Source organism: Musca vetustissima, unplaced genomic scaffold (assembly GCF_032173495.1).
Source record: "Musca vetustissima isolate MV318-11 ecotype Yass unplaced genomic scaffold, APGP_CSIRO_Mvet_v1 utg1514, whole genome shotgun sequence".
Classification (NCBI taxonomy): domain Eukaryota; kingdom Metazoa; phylum Arthropoda; class Insecta; order Diptera; family Muscidae; genus Musca; species Musca vetustissima.
This window is the reverse complement of record NW_026883157.1, coordinates 159,656-183,392: the sequence shown is the minus strand read 5'-3', so window position 1 is coordinate 183,392 and position 23,737 is coordinate 159,656. Positions and strand designations below refer to the sequence as shown.

At 35.5% G+C, this 23,737-nt stretch overlaps 1 protein-coding gene across 1 annotated transcript in view; it reads right to left on the bottom strand.

Annotated features, from left to right (window-relative positions):
* Positions 1–23,737, bottom strand: part of LOC133329923 (neurogenic protein mastermind-like) — a 187,284-nt gene that overhangs the window by 95,648 nt on the left and 67,899 nt on the right. The window lies entirely within an intron of this gene.

Genomic DNA, 23,737 nt, shown 5'->3' with positions numbered 1-23,737 from the left:
AACAACAAAAAGACATCTCATAAAAGTGGTTGGCATTGGCATTATTGAGTGTAAACGAATCGGTTCGTTGTTGCTGCTGTTGTTGTGGTTCGGTCAGCGTACCTTCCAGAATGATTCGGCGCATTGGAAACACTGCATTCGAGACAAACAGAAAAACAAAACAAACAAAAAATGATCTCTGCACAATAAAACTTAAAACGCAAGTATTTCATGCCAACAATTTGGCACAGAGAAAGAGCAACACAAAAGAGAGAATAAAAATATGTTTGGTTTGAAAACCCCGCAAAAGACCCCACAGCAATGTTGGTGCCCCCGCCCCACTCCACTCGAACAATGAAAACAATGGCCAGATGTGTTACCACTCACGTACACTTGCCGCCACAAAACTCACGCATGCATTTACTCAATCACTCATACGCTCAGTCAGTCGTCTGCCAGCTCTGTCTGTCAGTTACTGGCTGTAGCGGCGTCCATAATAAAACATTTGGTTTTTTGAATTTTTCACAGTAGTAGCGAAAAAATCCGCACGAAATATAATGAAATTGAAAATATTTTTCGTTGTGCACTTTTTTTTGTTTTGTTTTATTATTTTATTTTGACTCAGTTACAGTGAAGCTTATGAAGACAGCGGAGACGACGACAACGATGATGATGGTGGTCGATAGCATGTCGTCGCCAAACGATGAGAACATTGCTGTTGACGTTACTTTATATCCGACGAATGTGAGTGACATTCGAAGTAAAGTGTATGCTCAATAAAGTAGAGGACCATGTCATGTCAAAGGAAAAAATTGGAGTTTTATGGAAATTAAAAGCGTTTTCTTCAGAAAGTATAAGGTATAATTTCGATTGAGAAGAGTGAAATTTGCTGTAACTCAATTTCTAATATTTACGAAAAATCTACAAACTACAAATCAGACTGCATAAAATATAAACAAAAACAAACCAAATTAGGGACTGATCAAATTAAGTCCGGAGCGGACGAATCTTTAGAATACCGTTTTTATCAGATAGCTCATTTGTTACGCGACTATTCTGTGCAGATTTCAAGGTAGCAAAGACGAGAGAGTTTAACGTTGGGCGCCATTTAAAATATAACATGAATTAGCGACATAATAAACATATAAATACCCAAGTTCGCTACGAATACTATTACGTTGGGCGCCACATTTGCCTTTCTTGTTTATCTATCTAGAAATTCCTAATGTACCAAGAAATTCAGGCATTATCAGATACCTCATTTGCCAGGAGGCCAGCTTTGCACATTTAAAGGTCGAGTGTATGAGTGAGCTTAACGTTGGGTGCCATTTATTACATAGTGCAGTCTATAAGTTTTAGACAACAGCCCAACGTTGCGCGCCATGAATTAGTGTCATACTAAATATAGAAGCACACAAGTATATTATGCATCGAATAATACCCCGTTGGCCGCCATATTTGCCTTCCTTGTTTATCTACCTAAAATTCCTAATGTTGTCCTTGATGATTTATGTGTGATTTATATCTTCTAAAATCACTGAAACCCCGAGCGGATGTTACGTTAGAACGGGCAAATGCTAAGAAAATTGGAACAAAACCCTGATTGAAAACTGTATCCGGGGTTCGGCATCATTTATTACATAGGGGTATATTGGACCGGGAATTCCGACCCAACCTAGGGCGCCATTTCATTTATAATTATATTCGAATAAGTAAAATACTAAATACAAATGCATCCAAGCATATTATACTTCGAATTATAACATGTTGGGCGCCATAGTTGTCTTCATTGTCTATCTAGCTGGAATTAAATGATAGCCATACATTAGGCTGCCTTATATATTTGAATACTTAAATCAAAGAAGATATATTAGTTATATACTACGGAAATATTGCCGAGACTTCTAACATAACATTGGGCTCCTTTTCAATTATAATTACATAGGAATAAGTGACTACCGAATATTATATTTCAAATAATACCACGTTGGGCGCCACATTTTCCGTCATTGTTCTTCTAGCTTTTGTTATAAATGTTAGCCTGACATTAGGGTGATTTATATCTTCTAATATCTTTGAAATTCCCTGGCAAAGTCTAGGATCGGGCATACTTTATGACATTTTGTTCGAGACTCTTCAACTTAAAACTTAATAGCAGATATAAAATTCGTCAAGTGTCTAACTTGTGCGGATTTGAAGTGTTGTAGTGAGTTATAATCTGACGTTGGGCGCCAAATAATTTAAAAGGTTGTGAAAACACCTTGACTGCAGCCATATGTTAGATCCCGTCAAATTAAAGGTAGATAAGTGTAATTAATTATAATCCTACGTTGGGTGTTTATATGGCGAATTATGTTTGTATTATTTATACACTGGGCACAGAGTTGCCTAGACTCATCATTGATGCACACAAACAAGTATTCCTCGCAATGTTATTATGTTGGGCGCCACATCTGTAGCGAAACTTCCCAAAGGTTAAAATTTTTAGCTATGTGGGTAAAGAATCGGAGCACATCTCTTAGATAGTGTGTGATCTGGTGGCTCTTATTCTGGCGGATAATCCGACCACAATAAATATTGGTATTGGGAAGATGAACTTTCAACACCAGAAAATATTATATGAATTGTTTTTCTGATCTCAATTGCACCCATGGATGGTCCTGTGTGCCACAAGTTATTCGCAGATGCTTTACAATGTCCCATGTCTCCGTACAGCATGTTCAAACTACGACTTTTCAGACACCAGGGCATGTTCTGATCATAGAGATTTAAGGTAGGCTTCTTGGGGATTTAAGAAAAATATATGTTCTGGCATTACGTTCGATCTGAACTTCTGATTATTAATAGCACAGTGACACATTTTTCAACTTTAAAATCTTGAACCAATCGAGACCCCCAAAATCTTGAAGCTTGTGATGGTGGAAGAAAATCCCTAGCTGGGTTTTGCATTATTAGCTAAGGTTTTTTTTAAATTCATTTTTAAAATATTCGACTGGGGCGGATTTTAGCACAATTTTTGAATAATACGTACTTATTATTGAGTCTATATCTCGTGAACTATTCGAAATATTGCTTTTATATGTCGTATTTTTATGTCGAAATTGTAATTTTTTTGCAGTTGTGCTATTTTCAGTATGATGGTGTTGTTTCATTGATTTTATCTCAAGAGAAAATTTTTAGATCTAATTAAGAGGAAAAATATTGCTTAAGAGAGAAAAGCAATATTTCAAATAGTTCACGAGATATAGACTCAATAATACGTACGTATTATTTGAAAATTGTGCTAATTTTAAAAATTAATTTAAAAAAAAAACCTTAGCTAATAATGCTAAACCCAGCTAGGGATTTACTTCCACCATCACAAGCTTCAAGATTTTGGGGGTCTCGATTGGTTCAAGTTTTTAGTGCTGCACAGTGTAGCTGAAGCAGGCATTATTTCATACTGAAGCGTGGATTTATGGATCAAACGAGCTAAATAGGAGATTCTATCATAGATGATGCGACGAAGTATCCTTTTAACGGAAATGCAGATTGGAGTTGCTGAATCTGCAGCCTATCAAAAATGATCGGAAGCAGGAAATTATCTTTATATATACGATCAGGAGCAGGGAGTATTTATGGACGAGTTGCGTCAGGAAGTTTTTCGTGTGCATGGAAATATTTAAAGGACAGGTACATCAGGGAGGAATACACTTAAAGAGAAACTAAAATAGGAAGTCTTTCACAGACGACTTGAAGCAAAAACTCTTCCATAGACATCAGATGCATGTAGTCATTTATAGAAGAGCAACAGAAGGGGTCTTTCATATAAGGGTGTCTTTAAGACTTCAAACGGAGTATTTATTGTCGATATGAACAAGGGAAATTTCCCTAGAAGAGCAGGGAGTCTTTATAGTCGAATTAAAGCAAGCTGGGTCTTTTATAGATGTTCTAAAACTGAAAGTTTTAAGCAAGGAATCGTTACATAGACTATCGGGAGCAGCGAGTATTTATGGACGAGATACAAGGGGGGTTTTTCGAGACAACATGGAAATTAATATTTTTAGAAAGGCAAAGCAGGGCCCTGATGTTTCTAAGCAGAAGACTGGTGTATGATTTAGTAATTGCACATGGAGTCTTTCATAGACGAGTTGAATGGAGTATTTATTTTAAGGTACCGCTCATCAAAAGCATCGTAGGTAATCGTAAAAATTAAAATTTTAGTAAGAACTCTTTACAAATAAGTTGTTCGATTAGATCATAGTGAGTATATGAAAGTCTTGGAGTTTAACGTGAATATTGAAGTGAAATGTTATTCCATGAAATTTGAAAAGTTTTTATAAATAGGAGCAATTCTCGAATATTTCAAACTTATATATTCGAGAATTCCTCCTATTTATAACAACTTTTCAACTCACCAAAACTGTTGACATCATTGCTTAACGAAGAACAACGATATAATGCAATGTTACGATTATTCTATGCGACGAATACCATTATGGATGGATGTACGGATAGTCTATGGTACGGCTTTGTTACGAGGAGACCCATGAAACAAAATAAAAAATCATAATAAAAGACGACGACGATGAACGAAGAAGAAGACTTAAAAAGTCACGTCAGAGTATTTGTAGGAAATTACAAAATGTTTTTTTTTTGTATATTTCATCGTGTGTTCGTACATCTATCCACTGGTAAGGTTTTCATATTTGTTGTTTGTATATTTTGTTTACGACAAAACAAAACCTACATGATATATGTATGGATGTGGATACATGTAGATAGCAAGCCAAACCAACAAAATGTCTCGACCGAATACCGAACTAACCGTATCTACTACAACAGTAGAACGTGGAGGAGAAGTAGAAGAAGCAGAGGTAGTATTGAATATGACGTCGTCGTTGTACTTTTAAATATTACTCTACATGTTAGTTGATTTGTTATTATTCTTGTTGTTTTTGTTATTATTATTTTTGTCGGTCGAATGGTCGGTACTTTTCTGTTTGAATGTGTGTGTTTGTTGTTTCCTTTTTTTCAGCATTCTTGCAATGTTTAATTATAAGGTTTGTATTATATCGCTCGCTCTCTCTCAGAACCTGCAGCAGTTGTAGTTGCTATTTTTATGGTTCCACTCTTATTGCTTTCCTATGGGTTTCCTTTTTTCTCCAGCATTCTTTCGTTTTGACCGTAACTCTGACATACAGGAAGAAAGAAAAAGAACGTCTTCACTTCTTTCACAAAGATACCACCAACGAACATCAATTCAGATATGCTTCTTGATTTTTTTCAAAACGTGTAGTTGCTGTGCCATCTAATCCAATTGCCCGGGGTAGAAGAAGAGGGTTTCCAAACACTTGTAAGCCAAGAAAAATAAAAGATAACTAAACATTATTAGTGATTAACTGAATATTCATGTAATTACATGTTTCTCATTCACCGTTGCAAGACCTCTGAAGCTTTAAATTACCGGTGTGTGCAGTGCTGATAGCTCTAAGATTGATGGTCAAATTGTACAATAACTTAGAAGTCATAATCCGATGCGTGAATTAAAAGAAACACTTAGAGATCACAGCACATCAGGAACCTAGACATGTGCCGGACAAGCAGGAACACTTCCTTCATAGCCGACCTAATAAATGAAGGTTTTTATAGACGAGAGAAGTCCTTAAAAGACCAAGCTGAAGGAACGACCAAACTGAAAAAAGGAATGGTTTCATTCTCGAGCTGCAAAAGGGAGTCTTTCATATTCGAACTGAAGGATAGGGAAAAGGGAGCTGAAGGTAGCCCTTCTAAGACGAACAGAATGGAGTCTTTATAGACCAGCTGAAGAATGTATTTTGCAGTAATGCCAAAGCAGCATTTAATAGACGATCTGAAACTGAAGCAGAGGATCTCTCATAGACGATCTGAAGCCAGCAGCTATTTTGATAGTTCCTGTTAAATAAGAGGTAGATAAGTGTAATTAATTGTAATCCTACGTTGGGCGCCATATGAAATGATGTTTGTATTATTTATACACTGTGCACAGAGTGGCCTAGACTCATAATTGATGCACACAAACAAATATTTCTCGCAATGTTATTATGTTGGGCGCCATTTTTGGAGCCATTATTTATGCAGCGAGCCTTCACAAAGGTTAACATTTTTAGCTTTGTAGGTAAAGAATCAGAGCACATCTCTAAGATGGTGTTTGATTAGGTGGTCTTTTATATTCGAACTGAAGGTAGTCTTTCTAAGACGAACTGATGGAAGTCTTTTATAGACGAGGTGAAGAATGTCTTAAACAGTACAGTATATGGGCAGTATTTTATGGACGTTCTGAAGCTGAAGCAGTCGATCATATACGAGCTGAAGCAAGGGGTATTGTCACAGATGAGCTGTAGCGATAGCCCTTCATAGACAAGCTGAAGCCGGGAGTATTTAATAGACGAGCTATAGTAGGGAGCCTTTCAAAGATGAACTGAAGCAAGGAGTCTTTCACAGATGAGCTGAAGCAGGGAGTCCTTCATATACAAATTGAAGGACAAGCTGAAGCAGGAAGTTGTATTTAGAGTCTCTATAGCGTTGAAGGGCGTCTTTTCAATGAGCTGAAATCATATTTATAGACTAGCCAAAGGGCGTGTTTACAAATGAGCTGAACGGCGTCTTTACGCATGAACTGAATGGCGTCTTTACAGACGAACTGAAGGGCGTCTTTATAGACCAGCTGAAGGGCGTCTCTATACACGAGTCCTTCATAGACGAATTGAAGCAGCGAGTCGTTTGTAGACAAGTGGTAGGAGGGAATCTTTCATACACAATAGACGAGCTAAAACAGGGAGCTTTTCATATGCGACCTGAATCAAAAAATATTTCATAGAAGAACTATAGAAGAAAAATCTTTCATTGACTAGCTGAATGGTGTCTTTACAGGTGAGCTGAAAGCGTCATTACAAACGGCTGAAGGGCGTCTCTATAGAAGAACTAAAGGGATTCTTTCATAGACGTGCTGAAGGGTGTCCATATAGACTACACGAAGGGAGTCTCTATAAAGGTGCTGAAGGAAGTATCTGCAGACAAGCAAAATTGAATCCTTACAGACAAACTGTAGGGAGCCTTTATAGAGGAGCAGAAGGGGCACTTATAGTCTAACAGAGTGAGTCTTTATACATCATAAACGAGATAAACGCCCGAACCTTCAAAACTTCCAAGTCACTATTAAACGTAATTCCTCAAGACTACTTCTTGGTAAATGCAACCATAACATTTTGCAATGGCATTCTGCTATTGTTTCTATTTTTTATTTTTCTTCAAAGATCACATTCTGTGATATGACATATTGTAAACATCGCTTAACAACATCGGTTGGTTGTTTGTTCGGTTTGACTGACTGCCGGTGATGGTGTTAACAGAATTGTATGTAAATAAGCAGACAACAAATGATGACACCAAACAGCCAAACACAGTCTGTCAGTCAGTCACTTACACTATTTTGCCTTTGTCACGTCTGCCCCGTGTCTGTGTGTGCGTAACAGATGGTTGCTTAAATTATGACAGCCTTTTTTGAAGAACGGCGCAGAAGCACAGACCAATGACTTGTCATCCCACGAAGATTAACTGAGATTGCAGAACAACTTCTGTGACGGGCTGTGAACATGAAGTCAGGAACACAAAAAAACCTTCATTTCAAATGGACCCCGGTGATATGGAGACAATCAGCAAATGCAAGCTAGCCAAAATGGTTGGGTTGGGTTGGATGCCACCACCATCACCACTATTTTTCATTTTGGAGAGAAAAACATATTTATAACCCATATGTAATAAATCTTAATGTAAATTCGCATATGTGTGTATGTCTGAGCGCACGTCTGTGTGTGTAGTAATGCATGCGTGTGTCGAGAAGTTTCCCCCATTACAACAAAACTAAAAGGAGTTTGTCGTTACCGCTTCAACTGTCATTACTACTGTTGCTACATCGGCTTCAGCTTCAGCTGCTGCTGTTGGTTGTTGCTAGCCATTCCAATTGTAATGATGAAAATCATTCCATTGCCACTACCACCACCACCTCACCAGTAAGCGATCAAGCAAGCAGTGCCTTGCAAAATCACCATCACCAGCTAATGATAAATGACTTTTTCTTGTTTTTATTGCTGTTTGTTGTTGTTGTCGTTTTGTATTATTTTGGTTGTTGTGCTTCCTTTTTGATATTCTTCTTGGCTTTGTATTTTGCCAGTGACTCTCCACCCAAACTGTCAAATATCTGCTTAGCTCAAATATGCCATTTTTTTCCTGCAACTCCAAAGTGGAAGTAAAGAAAAACTCAAATCCAAATGTGAAAATTCTAATCGTCGCATGTTCTCAATTTAGTTTATGAGAGGTCGTTTTACACTGTAATGCAGGAGCGAATAGTTTGTTTGGTATGTAATGACATCGAGTTGGTCGGTGTGTTGTATAGTGTAAAGTAGCCTGTTAATCTCTCTCGTTTAGTGTATCTATGAGAAACATAGTGGCAGAAGTGTTCACCCAACTGCAGAACAGACATCAGTGTTGTCAACTTTTTATTGGAATTAATGAGTAAATTGGGATGAGACTTTATAGACGAAGGGAGTCTTTATGGACGAATTGAAGAGAGGCTCCATTGGAAATATGACGCAGCTCTTATAGACATACTAAAGCTGTCCTAGTAAACAGGTTGAAAGGTGTCTTTATATATGAGCTGAAGTGAGTCTTTCATAGACAAGCTGAAGCAGGCAGTCTTTCATAGACGAGCTGAAGCAGACAGTCTTTCATAGACGAGCTGAAGCAGGCAGTCTTTCATAGACGAGTTGAAGCAGGGAGTCTTTCATAGACGAGTTGAAGGAAGTCTTTCATAGACGAGTTGAAGGAAGTCTTTCATAGATTTGTCCTAAATAGGCTATATTCGTAGGCGAGCTCTAGAGAAAGCTGGTAATGTGAGTCTTTCAGTACTGTTCCATTGTCGGAATTTTCAAGGTTTTACCCGCATCACCAACTGGCGGAAGTAACTGTAATTTGAAACCCGGTGGTAAAACAAACATATTTGTAGAACGGTCTTAAGGGACCGATTTTAATTTTTCAAGATTTTCAATGGGCTGGTAAATCAATACCAATGCTTGTTAAGGTTTGTAACTTTACACATATATAATTGAAGATTTAAAATAGAAGAAAAATAATTTACAAAAAAAATTTGTTATTGTTTTGTTGTTGTTTTTTGTAATTAAAGAAAAGTCCTTATTTTTGATGGCAAGCATGATAACTCCTCACTGGAACATCGGAATCCGAAAATTCCAACGTTGTTAGAAAGAGTATTAGAGCAGAAAAGAATGCGACTATAGCAAAAGAAACTTGATGTATAAAAGAACCGGACATAGTACCAGTCGTTCCTTTTTCGGAATAGTTCCATTTGACCAATTTATAAAAAGTTCGGTGCGCCCGAACTTAATGTTTTACTGAATTTTTATATCTTCCACCATAATGTGGAGTCGATCTACAAATGTCCGTCTGTCTGTTAAAATCACGATATAGATCGCATTATTTAAGATAGATCTCTGAATTTTGCACAGACATTGTCATTTCTCCTAGGATGTTTGGTATTACAAATGGGATAAATTGGTTTACGTTTTGGTGAATGCCAAATATTCCGAATTTTGGGGATTTTGAACATTTTTTTCAACCGAATTGGATGTAATTTGGTATTTTGTTCACTCATTGTTGACACCCAACAAAATACCAAATTATATCCCTCTACCCCATATAAACAACCAAGAAAAAACGCGCAATTGACATTACTGCCCCAAAACAAAAATGAGTACAACTGGTCAAAACTCAGAAATATTTCAGAGAGTGGTTGTGTTTTTGTTGTTATTATTGCATGCTTCGTACATTCAATGCAATTCATTGACACGAAAAGCATAACAATAACAACCTCGTCGTCATCATACTCAACATCATCATCGTCATCATCGGTGTGGAGACAACATCATTATTGTGAGTGCGCACAACTGTCAGACGGACGGACGGCCGGTTGGTCGATTTGTTACAGCCAATTTTTAATATAACATACCAACTACTGAAATAAACGAACAGTCTGTCGTCACAGCATTGTTCTCTTCTCCAATACAAAACAAATAAAAAACATCTAGAAAATCCGAGTTAACATAATGACATGTTGGAAATTAACAGTCATCTGTTAACCGCATTAGACAGAGAGAGAAAGAACAACAGAACGAAAATCAGCAACAGTTTCCAACAAAAAAAATTTGCAAAAAGAGAGAAGATTTTCTAAACCAAAGGACAATAAACGGAAGACCAGACTTGTAGAACACAAAAACAATGTCGGAAGAAAAGAACACAGCAACAACTAACAAAGCAATTTGTTGAAGGAAACATTAAAAGGATGAAAGGAGGTAATGATGGAAATTGTCGTTTTTCAGCCACAGTGGTTGTAGTAGTAGTGGTTGGTAGCTGCAGTTGTGGGGCCACCAAACATTCGAAAGACAACAACAGCGACAGAAGGACAACGAGCGTTGTTTTTCCTGTTAAGAATTGAATTCGGTTTTCGCTGTTGTTGTTTTTGTTCAACGAAACTAGAAAATAGGTTACCATGAATATAAACTGACTTTTCACAATTATAATCAAAAAGGAAGAACAATTATTTTTTTTTCTTTTTTTGTGTTGTTTAGAAATGAGATTGGGGGAGATGAGTAGAGCAGAGTGTTGCTATGTATGTAGGTATATAGCAGAAAATATGATCACGCCGTGATTGATTGCTTTTTTGTCTTCGAGAAACGGAGAAAGACATAGATATGTAGTATGTAATTGGAAATTCTTTCGGGGTTTGACTAATGACATATTTTTTGAATAATATAATGAAATGATTTCAGAAAATTTCTTCGACAATGAAATAGAGAAAATTGTTTGAAAATTAAAAATTGATATTTTTAATTCGCGAAAATTAGGAATTAACTTAGTGTTAAGAAAAATAATATTCTTAATATGTATTTGAAACGTTTCCATATTTTTAAATTCAGTAGCTTTTTGGAATATTACAATACAGAATGTGTAAACATTTTCAATATTTCTTAGCAACAAATTATTCTACCTCAAATTTCACTATTAGTTACAAAACTCGATATTTATTTGTGAAAAATTATCTCTAATTTGGGTATATACAGCAAATGTTCTTTTTGCTGGTTTCCAATGTGTAAAAAATATATTCAAAAAATTATATTGTCAATTATGCATTAATTGCTCTATTTGTATTTTTCAAGGAATGAATATTCTTTTCGAATTAAATTATTCAAAAATATTACAAAATTTAAAAACTTACGGCCAAACATTGTTCTTAAGATTAAAAAACATAGGGGACTCACCTGTAAAAGAAAAGAAAAAATATATACATTAGTAAATTGTTGAAGATTTTTGAAGTTGCATTTTATTAGAAAAAAAAAAAACAAGCAAAAAAGTCGTTAAGTTAGGTCAGTCCGAACTTTTTATACCCTCCACCATGTGGTGTGCATTCAAAATGTCCTGAACTTATGATGATGACTATGTCATTCTAAATTGCCTGCATGTACGATGTTTGGAAAAATTGAAATCCAAATAACAGTCGTCCAGGTTGAAAAACTGGGCTAAGAGAACATAAACTATGCCGAAAATTAATCTAGACCTTTCCTAAACCCAAATTGTATTAAATTCACTACTATTTAGTACACATTAATCCGTTTACCTAAATCCAAATTTTATACGACCTAAATTCAAATTGTATAAGATTCAGAATCCTACACTCCAACAGTAATCTTATTTTCAAATATCAATGTTCCAGCTCTATCGGTTCAGCCAAATCCAAAGTGCACCAAATATATTACCATTTAGTACTTTTCGTACACGTAAGTACGAATTTCCAAAACTACCTACAAATCGAAATCCAATACTCCGACCATAAGGTTAATATCAAATATTCGGTTGAAAATAGAGTCCAAAATCCCCGCAAATTACAGATTAATGGGGAGCACCGTTATACGGGGATGATGATAACTCAAAAAATAAAAATACGATAAAAACTACAGGAAACATCGACTTATACTATTTAACTATTTTAAAATTTAGATGCACAAATAGACATCAAAATTTCGTCTCATATACCTGAAGATCTTCCGAATTTCTGTTTTTTTTTCCCAATTCCCAATAATAATATTTCAATCATGACGGCTAATCGATCCAGTCCTTTATTACTTTTCCCACAACTTATCAACATTTTCAAGTTTTGTCAAACTCATGCGAAGCAACAAGAATATCTAGTTTTATCGAAACATTTCACAATGTCAAATTTTTAGATCAACCGCACTTCAAATCCCTCCACTCCTGCTTGTACTTCCCCCACAAAGTGACAATAATGTGTAAACCCAATATGTAGCGAATACAGTGTCCGAATTGAACCAAACAGTGTATATCGTAATATTTCTGTCAATCCAAGACGAACCCATTGGTTCACCCTTTTTTACAACCCCGAAATTTAAAATTATAAAAAGAGTCAAATATCAAACGAACGGAAAATCTGGATTCTGTAATAATAATCGATTACAGAATCCATTTTAATATATTGAATATACATAGTAATATTTTTTCCAAACCTATATTAAAATCGAGTATTTTGCTGGCTTCCCTATAATATATCGTGTGTGGTACAAATTTGACAGACATTAATATTTATACTTTCCAATTTCAAATACAAGAGCAACTGTGCATTTAATGATACTTTTTTTAAAATATGGTGACTTTTTGTACCTCATAGAATTACGTTTATTATAAAAAATTCACCAAATTTAAAAAAAAGTGTCATTAAATGTAAAATTGGAAAGCAACGTTTTACTAAGTCGTAACAACGTTTTTCTATATTCTTCGAAAAATAAACTGCAGTGACAAATTGCAGACATTTCGATTAGGAAATGTTCTGAGGACCATGGAAATTTTTAAAACGATCGGAACCATTATAAGAAGTGTAGGAACATGACCCTATACTTAGAATGTTCTTCGAGGAGTTATTTTTCCCCTAAGAATCCAGAATGCCAAATTTCTATTGAAAAATATGGCTATAGGACCAAGCAAATACCTAAAAAAATTGGCGGGAATCTATATCAAAAAATTCTTAAAAGTTCTTTTTCAACCTCTAAGAGCCCAAAATATGAAACTGCATCCACCACGCTTGGATAATGAGCCTAGATCCATGAAATATAAAAATTGAGCTCGACCCATTTAAGGGGCCTATATTAACAATTATCTGCAAAGATGTTTTACATTCTCCAAGAATTATGAATGCCAAAAATTCGCATTGGACTCCTAATTATAAGTAGTAGCTTCCATAAAAAGTTTTTTAAAATTATCGCTTTGGACCCATACATTGTTCACAATGCGCTTAATTTAGTTTATAAAAAAAGTTATCCGCCCATTTTCCCTCATTGGAAACTGTTGCTTTCCGAACGATCCCAAACTAATATTTGTAAATGGGATTAAAATTATTTCATTTGTTTTCAATTAAAAAAAAATCTACAATATAATTTTTTTATGCAAACTTTTAAACCAATAATAACAACAGAAACTATAACTCATTAAAACGGTACAGATTTCCAATCAATTACACTTTGAACAGCAATAACAAACAAACAAAAATAAAAGCGCCACACGCTTAAAAAAATTAAATATTTCCATGTGTGTTTGTTTCGGTTTTTTATAATGGGGGGTACCCCAAAAAGCACACACAAACCAACCAACCAACAAGATAACAACAAAGAAATCACAAATAATAACAACAAAACAATACAGAGTAACCAAAACAAACCACCCATAAATCCCCACCCCACCAGAAAAAAGACACCCCAATTGCCATACAACCTCCTAACAACACAACATTGTCATGTATTTCTCTGAGTGTGAGCGTAAAAGTAATTTGTGTGTGAAAAATAGAGAGTCACTGCCTGTTCTGCAGTAAAAAAACTGCTCACTTCCCCCCACAAGGAGGCAGAAGTAGTGGCAAACGTGCTCAAATATATGCAGAGAGAGAGTGAGAGTTTCGTATTTTCATATCTCACTCTACGACATGTAATTACGACTGAGGCCAGTTATATGTTGTCTCAACACGAGAAAAACGAAACAAACCAATGTGTTGTTAGAGTATCGCCAAAGTCATGATATACCGCCCCATTTCTATAATACAGACGAAAGAGTCAATCAGTGTCATAGGTAATAGGTATGTATGTGTGTATGAAGGGTTCCGGTATGTTTGTCAATATGTGTGAAGAATATTGTTATTTTTTCTACTGTAGTTTCTGCGCCTCACTAATGTTAACATATTTACAATTGAGTCTTCGGCTTCGTCAAATGTGGCTGAGTGTGAATGCATGTTTGTAGGCTTGTGTGTTTGTATGTAAGCTGACGTACATTTTCTAATTTAATCACTTTATTGCATCAATAAATGTAATTATGGCAAAAACAACAACGCCACCAGCAACAACAGTTTAGAATTAAAACCAGAGAACAGTTTTCTGTTTTTTTTTTTAATAAAATATAGCGGGTGGTAGAAAATTAGCAACAATTAATCGAATTGTATCATCGTACTTGCATTGGAGAATACGACTCATCCATGAAGGGGTTTACACATAAGTGGGGTTACCCTACATAAATGTGTAAACATAAATAAGGTGTAGTAAATGCTATTACAGTCAAAATTTTATACAAATGTCTCACAAAAAATTCTATTTTTTATATATTATATCGCCTATTTTGATGGTCCCTTAACCTTCTCTATAAGCGATTTTGACAGTACCATTGAATTGGAATCGCATTTTATTAACATTTCACTATCCCCCACATTGTCATACGTCCACAGCAGCGATAAATATTTTAATTATTTATAAGACAGCAACGCAAAATGTGTGCTATTGTTTCCGCTGCCACTGTAGCACATTACGTTTGCTTATTGTACTTGTTCTATTACATCAATATCATCGCGTACTGGCAAAGATTGTTAATTAAAGCGAACAGCCATAACAACATGCGGAATAAAATAATAATAAGAATAATAACAGATGAGTATGATGGCGTAGATACGATTCTAGCTATTGTTATATCAGGAAACTAAACATCCACATTTGTGTATCTTCCAACGTGGCAGTGAAGGTTTTATTACGTTTACTATTCCATTTGTATGTCATTAGACAGTAGGTAGGTACATAAATATGTTATTGATCTGGGTGAAATTATATGTCGCATTCTGTTGAATGAAGAATAATTTTGAATGTAAGCTTAAACAAAATTATTTTTGTTTTTCGAATATCACCTAGTGTATGATAAACGTTGTTACTAATACGCACACCTGTTAGCACAATGTTTACCATTGCTTATGTTAGCCCAAGAGATTGTAACCCCAGATATATTGGTCCTAGACCCCCTAGCTAACCAACGAAAGAGCATGATGACCGACCGAACATTTCGAACATTTTCAAATAAGCCTAGAGTTTTGTGTGAAAAATGCCGATATGTTCATTATATGGAGTATATGTTTGCTCCGGAGAACTTGCCATTTTCTATACAAGTAAAAATATCGTTGAGTTCGGGCGGACCGAATATTTTATACCTTTATATGAAGAAAATGTTGTTGGAAATTTCTGTTAGTAGGTTGTTTATGTTATGGAAAAAAATGCCAAATTACAGAAACTCAGTTTGGAACGTACCAAAAATTAAGGGGAAAATTTATATAACCTGAAAAAAAAACGTGAACCTATATTGAAAACTTCCTAGAACGCAGTTCCAGCAATCCGGAATGTCTATTTCAGGAAGCTATATTAAACCAGCGAGCGGCGCAGTATTGTCGGACTGGGGCGACCATATGATAGCATACACAACTACCACTAAATTCAATCTTTCTGGGGATCTATATTCCGTGTCTGGGCAATATTTAAGAATATTTGCACCCTCTTGACCTGTAGCGATCAACAGCAGCACTTTCATACATTTACGCCATAAGGTGCAAATTTTCTCATTTTACACAGAAAGTCCTTGGTTGATATGACCCGTTGAATATTGACCGATCAAAAAAAACCGTTCTAATTATTTAGCCAGATTCTCTTCCCCATGTGAGGTGATGTGTTCTGATGTTCGGTGCCCTATAGAACGACTTGAAAAAGCAAAAATTAAATAAAATAATAATTTTATGGTCCATTTCATACCCCGAATATGATCCGATCTTATACAAAAATTATTATTTTTTAATATAACCGGAAATTTGTGTAAAATTTCAATCAGCACGAAATATATACTCTTTAGTATAGAAATGGTAATCAGAATAGGTAGATCTCTCTAAATATTTACGTATAACTTCCACATCCGAGTACATGAAACAATATAATTGGTATCAATTTAAAGATCAACCACTCATCTGGGATATATATGATCAACTTCTGGGGACTATATTATTCCCGCTAAACATAGACCTATCTTCATCAAAATTGCCATGCTTATTCTATGGTCAGATCCTCTCCCTCTCTCTCTCTCTCTGTAAAATTTCGTGATGTTCGGGACATAATTGCAGCTTCTATAGCGACCAGAAAAACTGACAAAAATACTGTTTTTGATCCATTTCATCCCCAAAATTTTAACGGATTATTACCAATAGGGGGTCTTCTTTGGGCAGAATCCGTCCTACATGCCAAATATCGTGACGATTGGTCAATAACTGTGACCTGTATCGTGTTTACAAATTATAATGGACAGACTGACGGACACGCATGTCTAGATCGACTCAGCTAGTCGAAATATGAAGATCGGTATACTTAAATGTGGGTTTAGGACCAATATTTTGCTGCTTTACAAACTCTTAGGGCTGCAAAAATCTATAATACCCTTACAAAAAAAAAAGAAAAAAAAATCAAAAAGTTGAAAATGGTGTGAGCAGGTAAAAAAGACAAATTACATCTACTTCTGTTGTATATGCTGATAATACCTTCAATATACCAAAACCCAAGGGGCGATACCTTTATATCGGAGGTATGTCAAAATTTGAAACTATATATGTAATTTTCTGTAATTCATTGGAAAAATAAGGGTAAAGCATTGAAAGTACTAACAACTGAGGGCAACCTTTATGCTTGGACTATGTCGAAATATGGACATATATCGCCAAATTTCAAGAATGCCAAAATAAAGCCAAAAACAGCCACTTCGGTTAAAAAATCCGGTACTATAACAAAACGTGGACCGACATAGATAATGTGCCAAAAATTACAAAACCAAATATCGAATAGTAGGGTGTATAAGAAATTAATGATTATTTTTGCTTTGACGATGTTTGGATTTTTTCATAAGTACAGCAGTTAGTCTTGACCGACTTCCCGGATATAGACTTATAGTACTGTAGTGAAATTACAAAATTTGAATAAAAATAAATTTGAATTAAAAAATCAATTGAAATCGCTCGTTTCCAATTTTGAATAAACCCATGATTCTTCCCAAGTTATTATCATTTGAAACATATTTAATAAAGTCATAAAAAATTGTTAAGTGATTATTTATACTCTTTCGAGTCGAGCATAATGATCTAAGATTTGCAATGCAAAGGAAAGACAGGAGGAGAACCTACGTATCAGGCATATTGGGCTATGTGGCTTTACAATCACTTAAAAATTACATTCAAAAAAGGAAATTATAAAAAATTACTTTATTGTGTTATCCAGCATAATTATAAACTTTTCATGTCCTCAACCCAATTGTCGAAGCACGTTTTCCACTCCAATCAGACACCTCCAAAACTTTTTTTACTTTGGATTATCCATCAATTCCCAGTTTTGGCGGATCAAAAAGACGCTGATTTGATACGACGTTCAATGTTTTTTCTCTTGTTCGTAGGTAGATTTCGGGCCAACAAATTGTAGTGTACCTCTCCGAATTGACCTCCTACGTTGCTAAAATAAAACCATCGTCACATGGCCAGTTATGACGAAAGAACAGGCGATAATTTTCTTTGAAGTGTTTCTTCCACTATAAACCTTCATAGGATTTGGCTCGTCTTCGAAGGTCCACATACAACATACTAGAATCGATCCAACCTTCCGAGACATGCGAGGGCACAAACACCTAATCGGAAAATAATGTAAAACCGACATAAAGGTCTTGTGAAGAGGAAGATAAGATATGATAACTCCGAGCTTCCATTAACTTCCTCGTAAGCGGTATTAGATCTTGTCTAATAACAAGAGAAGAGGATACTGACATCGAATAAGGTGTAAAAACTGAATCTAGTATCAAGTTGACGAGCGCATCCTCGGAGTTGTTGTTGTTGTAGCAGCCCTATTGCATTTACACAATGGGCTGAGGTTATAGACGTTGGTCGAGTGAGACTCGGGTCGTTTCGTGTCGTAGACTCCTCTGTCATGAAAACGCCAGTCGAAATTTTCTGGACGGAGCAAACTGGACGACATCTGTTATGCTGACAAAATGTACATTTTGACATGATGACAACCCTATCCATTATGATAATCCTATCCACCTAATATTATTACAATTGATTCGCACAGTGGTCGAAAACTCTGATGTAGCGGCGCTATATTAAAAACCCACAAACTAATTAGTATAACTGTTTTAAAGAAGGCCCAGAAGATGAAAAAAAAGCAAATAGAAACAGAATTGTGGAAAACAGCTATTACGGATTCTGCACAATGATAACACACAAACTCACACATCGATGTTTGTGCGAAAGTTGTTGACCAAAAACAAACCCGTTATCATGCCTCAACCACAATATTCATCGGACTTGGCTCCTGCTGTAATTTTCCTCTTCCCATAACTAAAGATACCAATACAAGAAAAATCGAAGCCGGCTACATCCAAAGCTCGTTTAAGAAGTTATTCGAGGATTGGAAAAACGCCTGAAGGGTTACAAGATATAAAAAGGGTTTTATTTGAATCCAATATCTCAGACTTTTTATTAGGTTTTCCGTTAATTTCAAACTTCTATTTAAAATTCCAAACCAAATCCAGAATATTCCATTTCTTCCTCCAAATCCAGAATATACCTTTTCCTCCTCCCATGCATCCTAAATAGAGACACAATTGAAAATTTGTTATTGTACGTTTTTATACGATTTTGTTGCTTTACAAAAATTAATTTAAAAAACTCAGTCAGCATTTGTGGTGGTATTTGTGTTTCATTCACTGTCACCAACAGAAGTATGTAAATTGTGTTGTTGCTGTTTTCTTTTTTCTCAAATCTCATTTGATTAGGAAGAAGGTTATAGAATCGAATCACCCCTACAGTGAACATTTAATTCAATACATTAAATGTGTGGTTGATTGTTTTGTTGCGTTCCGTTCCGTTCCCTTCGTTTCAGTTCGCTTCAGTTCCGTTCCTTTTTTCTATAAAATCAAAATCAAGCATCTGATTACCAAATGCTTTAAAATTTTATAATAATTTGGCAAAGACGTATGTGATACAAGAAACAGGAAAATATACAAACACACACTCACGTACACACACACCACCAGATGTTTAATAGTAGAGCCCAGCCATCGACATTCTTAAGTGTCGATTTAATAGCACCCCCAGGATGATGACACCCTCCTGCTGACTGGATGACTAGCTGAATGGCTCTTTCGTTCGTTTTTGTGTTTGGATGCTGCTGATTTTGCCAAAATTAAATGAGTTTTGCATAAATTTTTATGCTCGACAAACAGGAAAATCGAATGATGAAAATTCGTTCGTAGAATGTTCCTGGTTGCTGTTTGTTGTTCTCGTTTTCTCTAAAGTATAATTTATGTGAAGTTGGGGTATCATTCAAAATTTTTAAAGTTTGTTTTATCGGAGAGAGAGAAAAAAAGATAATTATTTTACAGACATTTTAATTAGAATTTAGCCATACACGATTCTCTCTTCCCTCAGGCAAATAATTTTTTCTCTCACATTTAAACTCCGTTTATTTTTGGATCATAAAATCTAAAATCAAATTTGTTAATAATTTTTTTTGTAGTCAAATAAATTAAAAAAATCTTTTCTGTTACCCAAGAAAACTGAACTTCTTCCGTTAGAATTTTATCTTATCGCCCCTGGCCATAGATTAGAGAACAAATTAAATTTCTGTGTTAACCTACATCTCACACCGAATGATTAAAAAGGGGAATACAATTTATTAACCGTGCCGGTTTAAAAAATGCTATGACTCATAAAGAGCAGATATTTTGTTTGAAATCACATGTAATCAATTCAGATATCGTTTTTACATCAGGTGGCTGTCATATATCAACATTTTTTGCTTTGTCATTCAGGCTACATTTTCAATTTTAGTTGTAATCGGAAAAGAAAAAATAGAGTTGTAAAAGAACAAATTCTACCATTTCCAAATCGAAATTGAGTGTTAAGGTATTCAGAGAAATCCAACGCATTTCACGAATTACTTCCACTCGTCGCATAAATGACATTCAGAAATTTATTCAGATTTTTTATTATACCGTTTTGACAATTCCCTACAGTGTAGTACCCTTGTTTTTTTTAAATATGTAAAATTACCATATTTTACATGTTTTTTGCTTTTAAGGGAAATAATATGCTTTACGAATCGAAGTGAATCTTGGTCGCCGCGATCTAAAAGATCCATTGAGCTAGAAGCGAAGGTGTTAGACTTGCTTTCCTATGATACCATTTTTCACAGTACATAATTTTACCGATCGTGCTAGACTCAAATGGCTCATTCATCGAATGTGGGGGCTTAGTATTCAATAGAACCGGATTGAGGGCTCAACGTATACATCCCGACCACTAAACAGATGCATCAATGTTTTTACACTCTCAGCCTTATGACGAATGAGGGTATATACACTTTGATACGGCAAAAATGTGCCTCATCGAATTATTGGTTTTAGACACCTTGGACCAAATCCGTTTCAGACAATTTAGAGTCGATTTACAATTGTGCGTCCGTCTGTCTGGACGGCTGGTTGCCCGATAACTCTCGAACGGAGTAATCGATAACGCGCAAACTTTGCATAATAATATTTTTTTCCAAACTCAGATCAAGTTCAAAGATGGGGAATATGATCAACATTTTGCCGAAATTCCATTTCACAATATCATGCGAAAGGTCTATCCTAGTTCAAGATGGAACCTATTGGTCCACTCCTTCTGGCACTCTTCAGACAAATTTTCAATATTTATAAATCCAATTTCAGGCGAATGGAATGTTCGAACCAAACTTTGCACGACATATTGTCTTTACCAAACCTGGATAAAGTTCGAACCCTCCCCACAAAGGGTCAATATGTTATAAACTTGTAAATTCAATTTGAAGCAAATTGAGGAACCGATTTGATTAATATTAAATTTAAAATCTCTTTGATAAAACATGCAATTCCGAAGATTTCCGCAAATCATGGGCTGGGGGTATTTATCTTTCTTCAACATCGACAAACACTTTTAAAATTGTTTTGCCAACATAAGTGCACCATGGGCTCTGGTATTCCTTTCTATGTAATAACAGGAGGAATATAGGACTAGACAAGCAATTTCCCCTTCTCAACGCCATACTTTCCTGAACGTTGGTAGAGATAATTGGCCAGCTGCCTGGTAATTAACCAATCACGGCTTCAGAGAACTGCCCAAACCCTCAGATCCTGTTATCTGACATTAGCACTGCCACAACCGCCTGCGATATACCTGCTTGTACGACAAAATTTCCAGCACAGGCTGAAGACACTGAAATAAACACTTAAATCCTTGCAACATCGAAATCGGAACAAGTAAATAGTGGAAGGACGACAGAGCGGTGGTCACATTTTGCAAAGTAATGGTGACAAATTCGAAGAGGTGCCCGATTTATTTAAACAGACAGTTTAAAAAGCATCCCTGAAGTAATAGAACTAGTCCTACGAGCAGAGGAGTCACAATTTCGAAACAAAAATTCATCCTAAGCCACAATTTCAAAACAGTAAGTCAATCTAGCTGTTGGGCTCGGACAAAATCTCAATGAGCACCAGCTAAGTCCATCTCGAATCCTGGAAGAAAGTTGTCAAATTTATCGACGTTACGGTGACAGATCCAAAATGTGTTTCAAGTTATTTAACCAGCAATTTTAGAGCCAAGAGTCACAGCGCCTGCTATGCATGTAGAGCTCATTTCGAAACAATTCATTCTAAGCTACAATTTCGAAACGCTATGACATTCAAAGCGTTGAGCCTGAACTAAATCTCTATGATAATGCTTAAGCGATCGGATAAAACTGCAGTGGAGTATTTCAACTAACATTTTAACGGGATCGACTGCACTCGAAAAAATAAATCGTATATTATATGAATAGTGTTCAGAAAATGTTGTCCGCATTTCTGCATTTTATGAATGCAATTCATAAAACTTTAAATGCGAGAGAGAGAAAAATGACTATGAAGTGTGTATGGTTGTGATGACCGATTTTCTATGGCACAGAAACTCTTTGTCGTTTTAATTTTTCTATTTTGTTTTCATGTTTTCTTTGGTTTCGTTAAATCTCACCCCAATTATTTTCCTTTACCTTTCATGTTCTTGCCTTTCGCCATTGAACAACATTTTTATACAATGTTAAAAATTCAGTTGGGCTTGTGGCTTATATCAACACTTGTTTGATATATTGTATTTGGCATTTATATCGAAATAATTTGGAAAATGCATATGCGAATTTTGTAACTCAATGTAGAGATAAGACACAGTGTCTACAGGAAAGAAACAATGGAAAACTAAACTAACCACACAATCGAGTGAGTGTAGAGACGGCGGCTGTTAGCAAAAGAAACAGTAGTCAAACGGTTTCAAAACTAACAACCTTTAAGTGAGGGGAGAGACGCAGAAAAATGCCAAAACAAAACTCTGTCGAACAATGAGCAGTGGTGATGTTCTTGGAAGGAATATATTTGTTTTTCTCAAAGAGAGAGAGTAGAGAGAGAGAGAAAATGAAAGGAAAATATGAACACAAATAGTGGCAATATAGATCAATAATATTGTAGGAAAAAATAATTGTCATGATTATTTTTTATGAAAAGTTTTTACATTAAAAATAAACTTTTTTTAAAAACATGTTTTCTGTGTGGGGCTGCGGAAATTAACGTGTTCTTTACCGAAGTGCCATAGGCAGGGAGCCAGCCGTTGGTTTGAGGTAAATTTTCAAATCGATGAGGCTGTAATTATGCATTTCAGATTTTTAGAGGATTAAAACGAGGGCAAACAATTTTTATATACGCATATTTTTTGATAAAGCCCCCAAAACAAGTTTTCGGTTCTTTTTAAATTATTTCGAAGTCTGTAGCGGTATTTTCCAAATCTAAGTGCCTGTAATTTGATGTTTCGGCTTCTCTAAGGAGCTTCGCAGAGCTTCTCGAGCAGAGCATTTTGAATTTTAATATTTAGAAGCAGTCGCAATATAAGAATCCGAAGATTTTTAGGTATTCTAAAAATTCGGTCCTTCCGAATTTAACGAAGACAATTGTTTTGACCTCTTCGGAATATTTCTCCTGCATGGGGTGTGCGTGCTTATTGTCTCCCCATTAACTTAAATATCTGCCCTCTATTGAACCTCTTGTGTCTGTTCCAAGAAACTCTTATTATCGGTTCAAATATTTGGTCACACGTAAATAAAGCAATCACAAAAAATAAGTATGTACGAACGAACGAGTACAATTAATTTTTGTTTGCATTTAGGCATCGAAATTCGAGCAAATTTCTAAGAAATTCCGAAAGTCAAGTAAAAATAAAAATAATTTGCCAGCATTTTCTTTT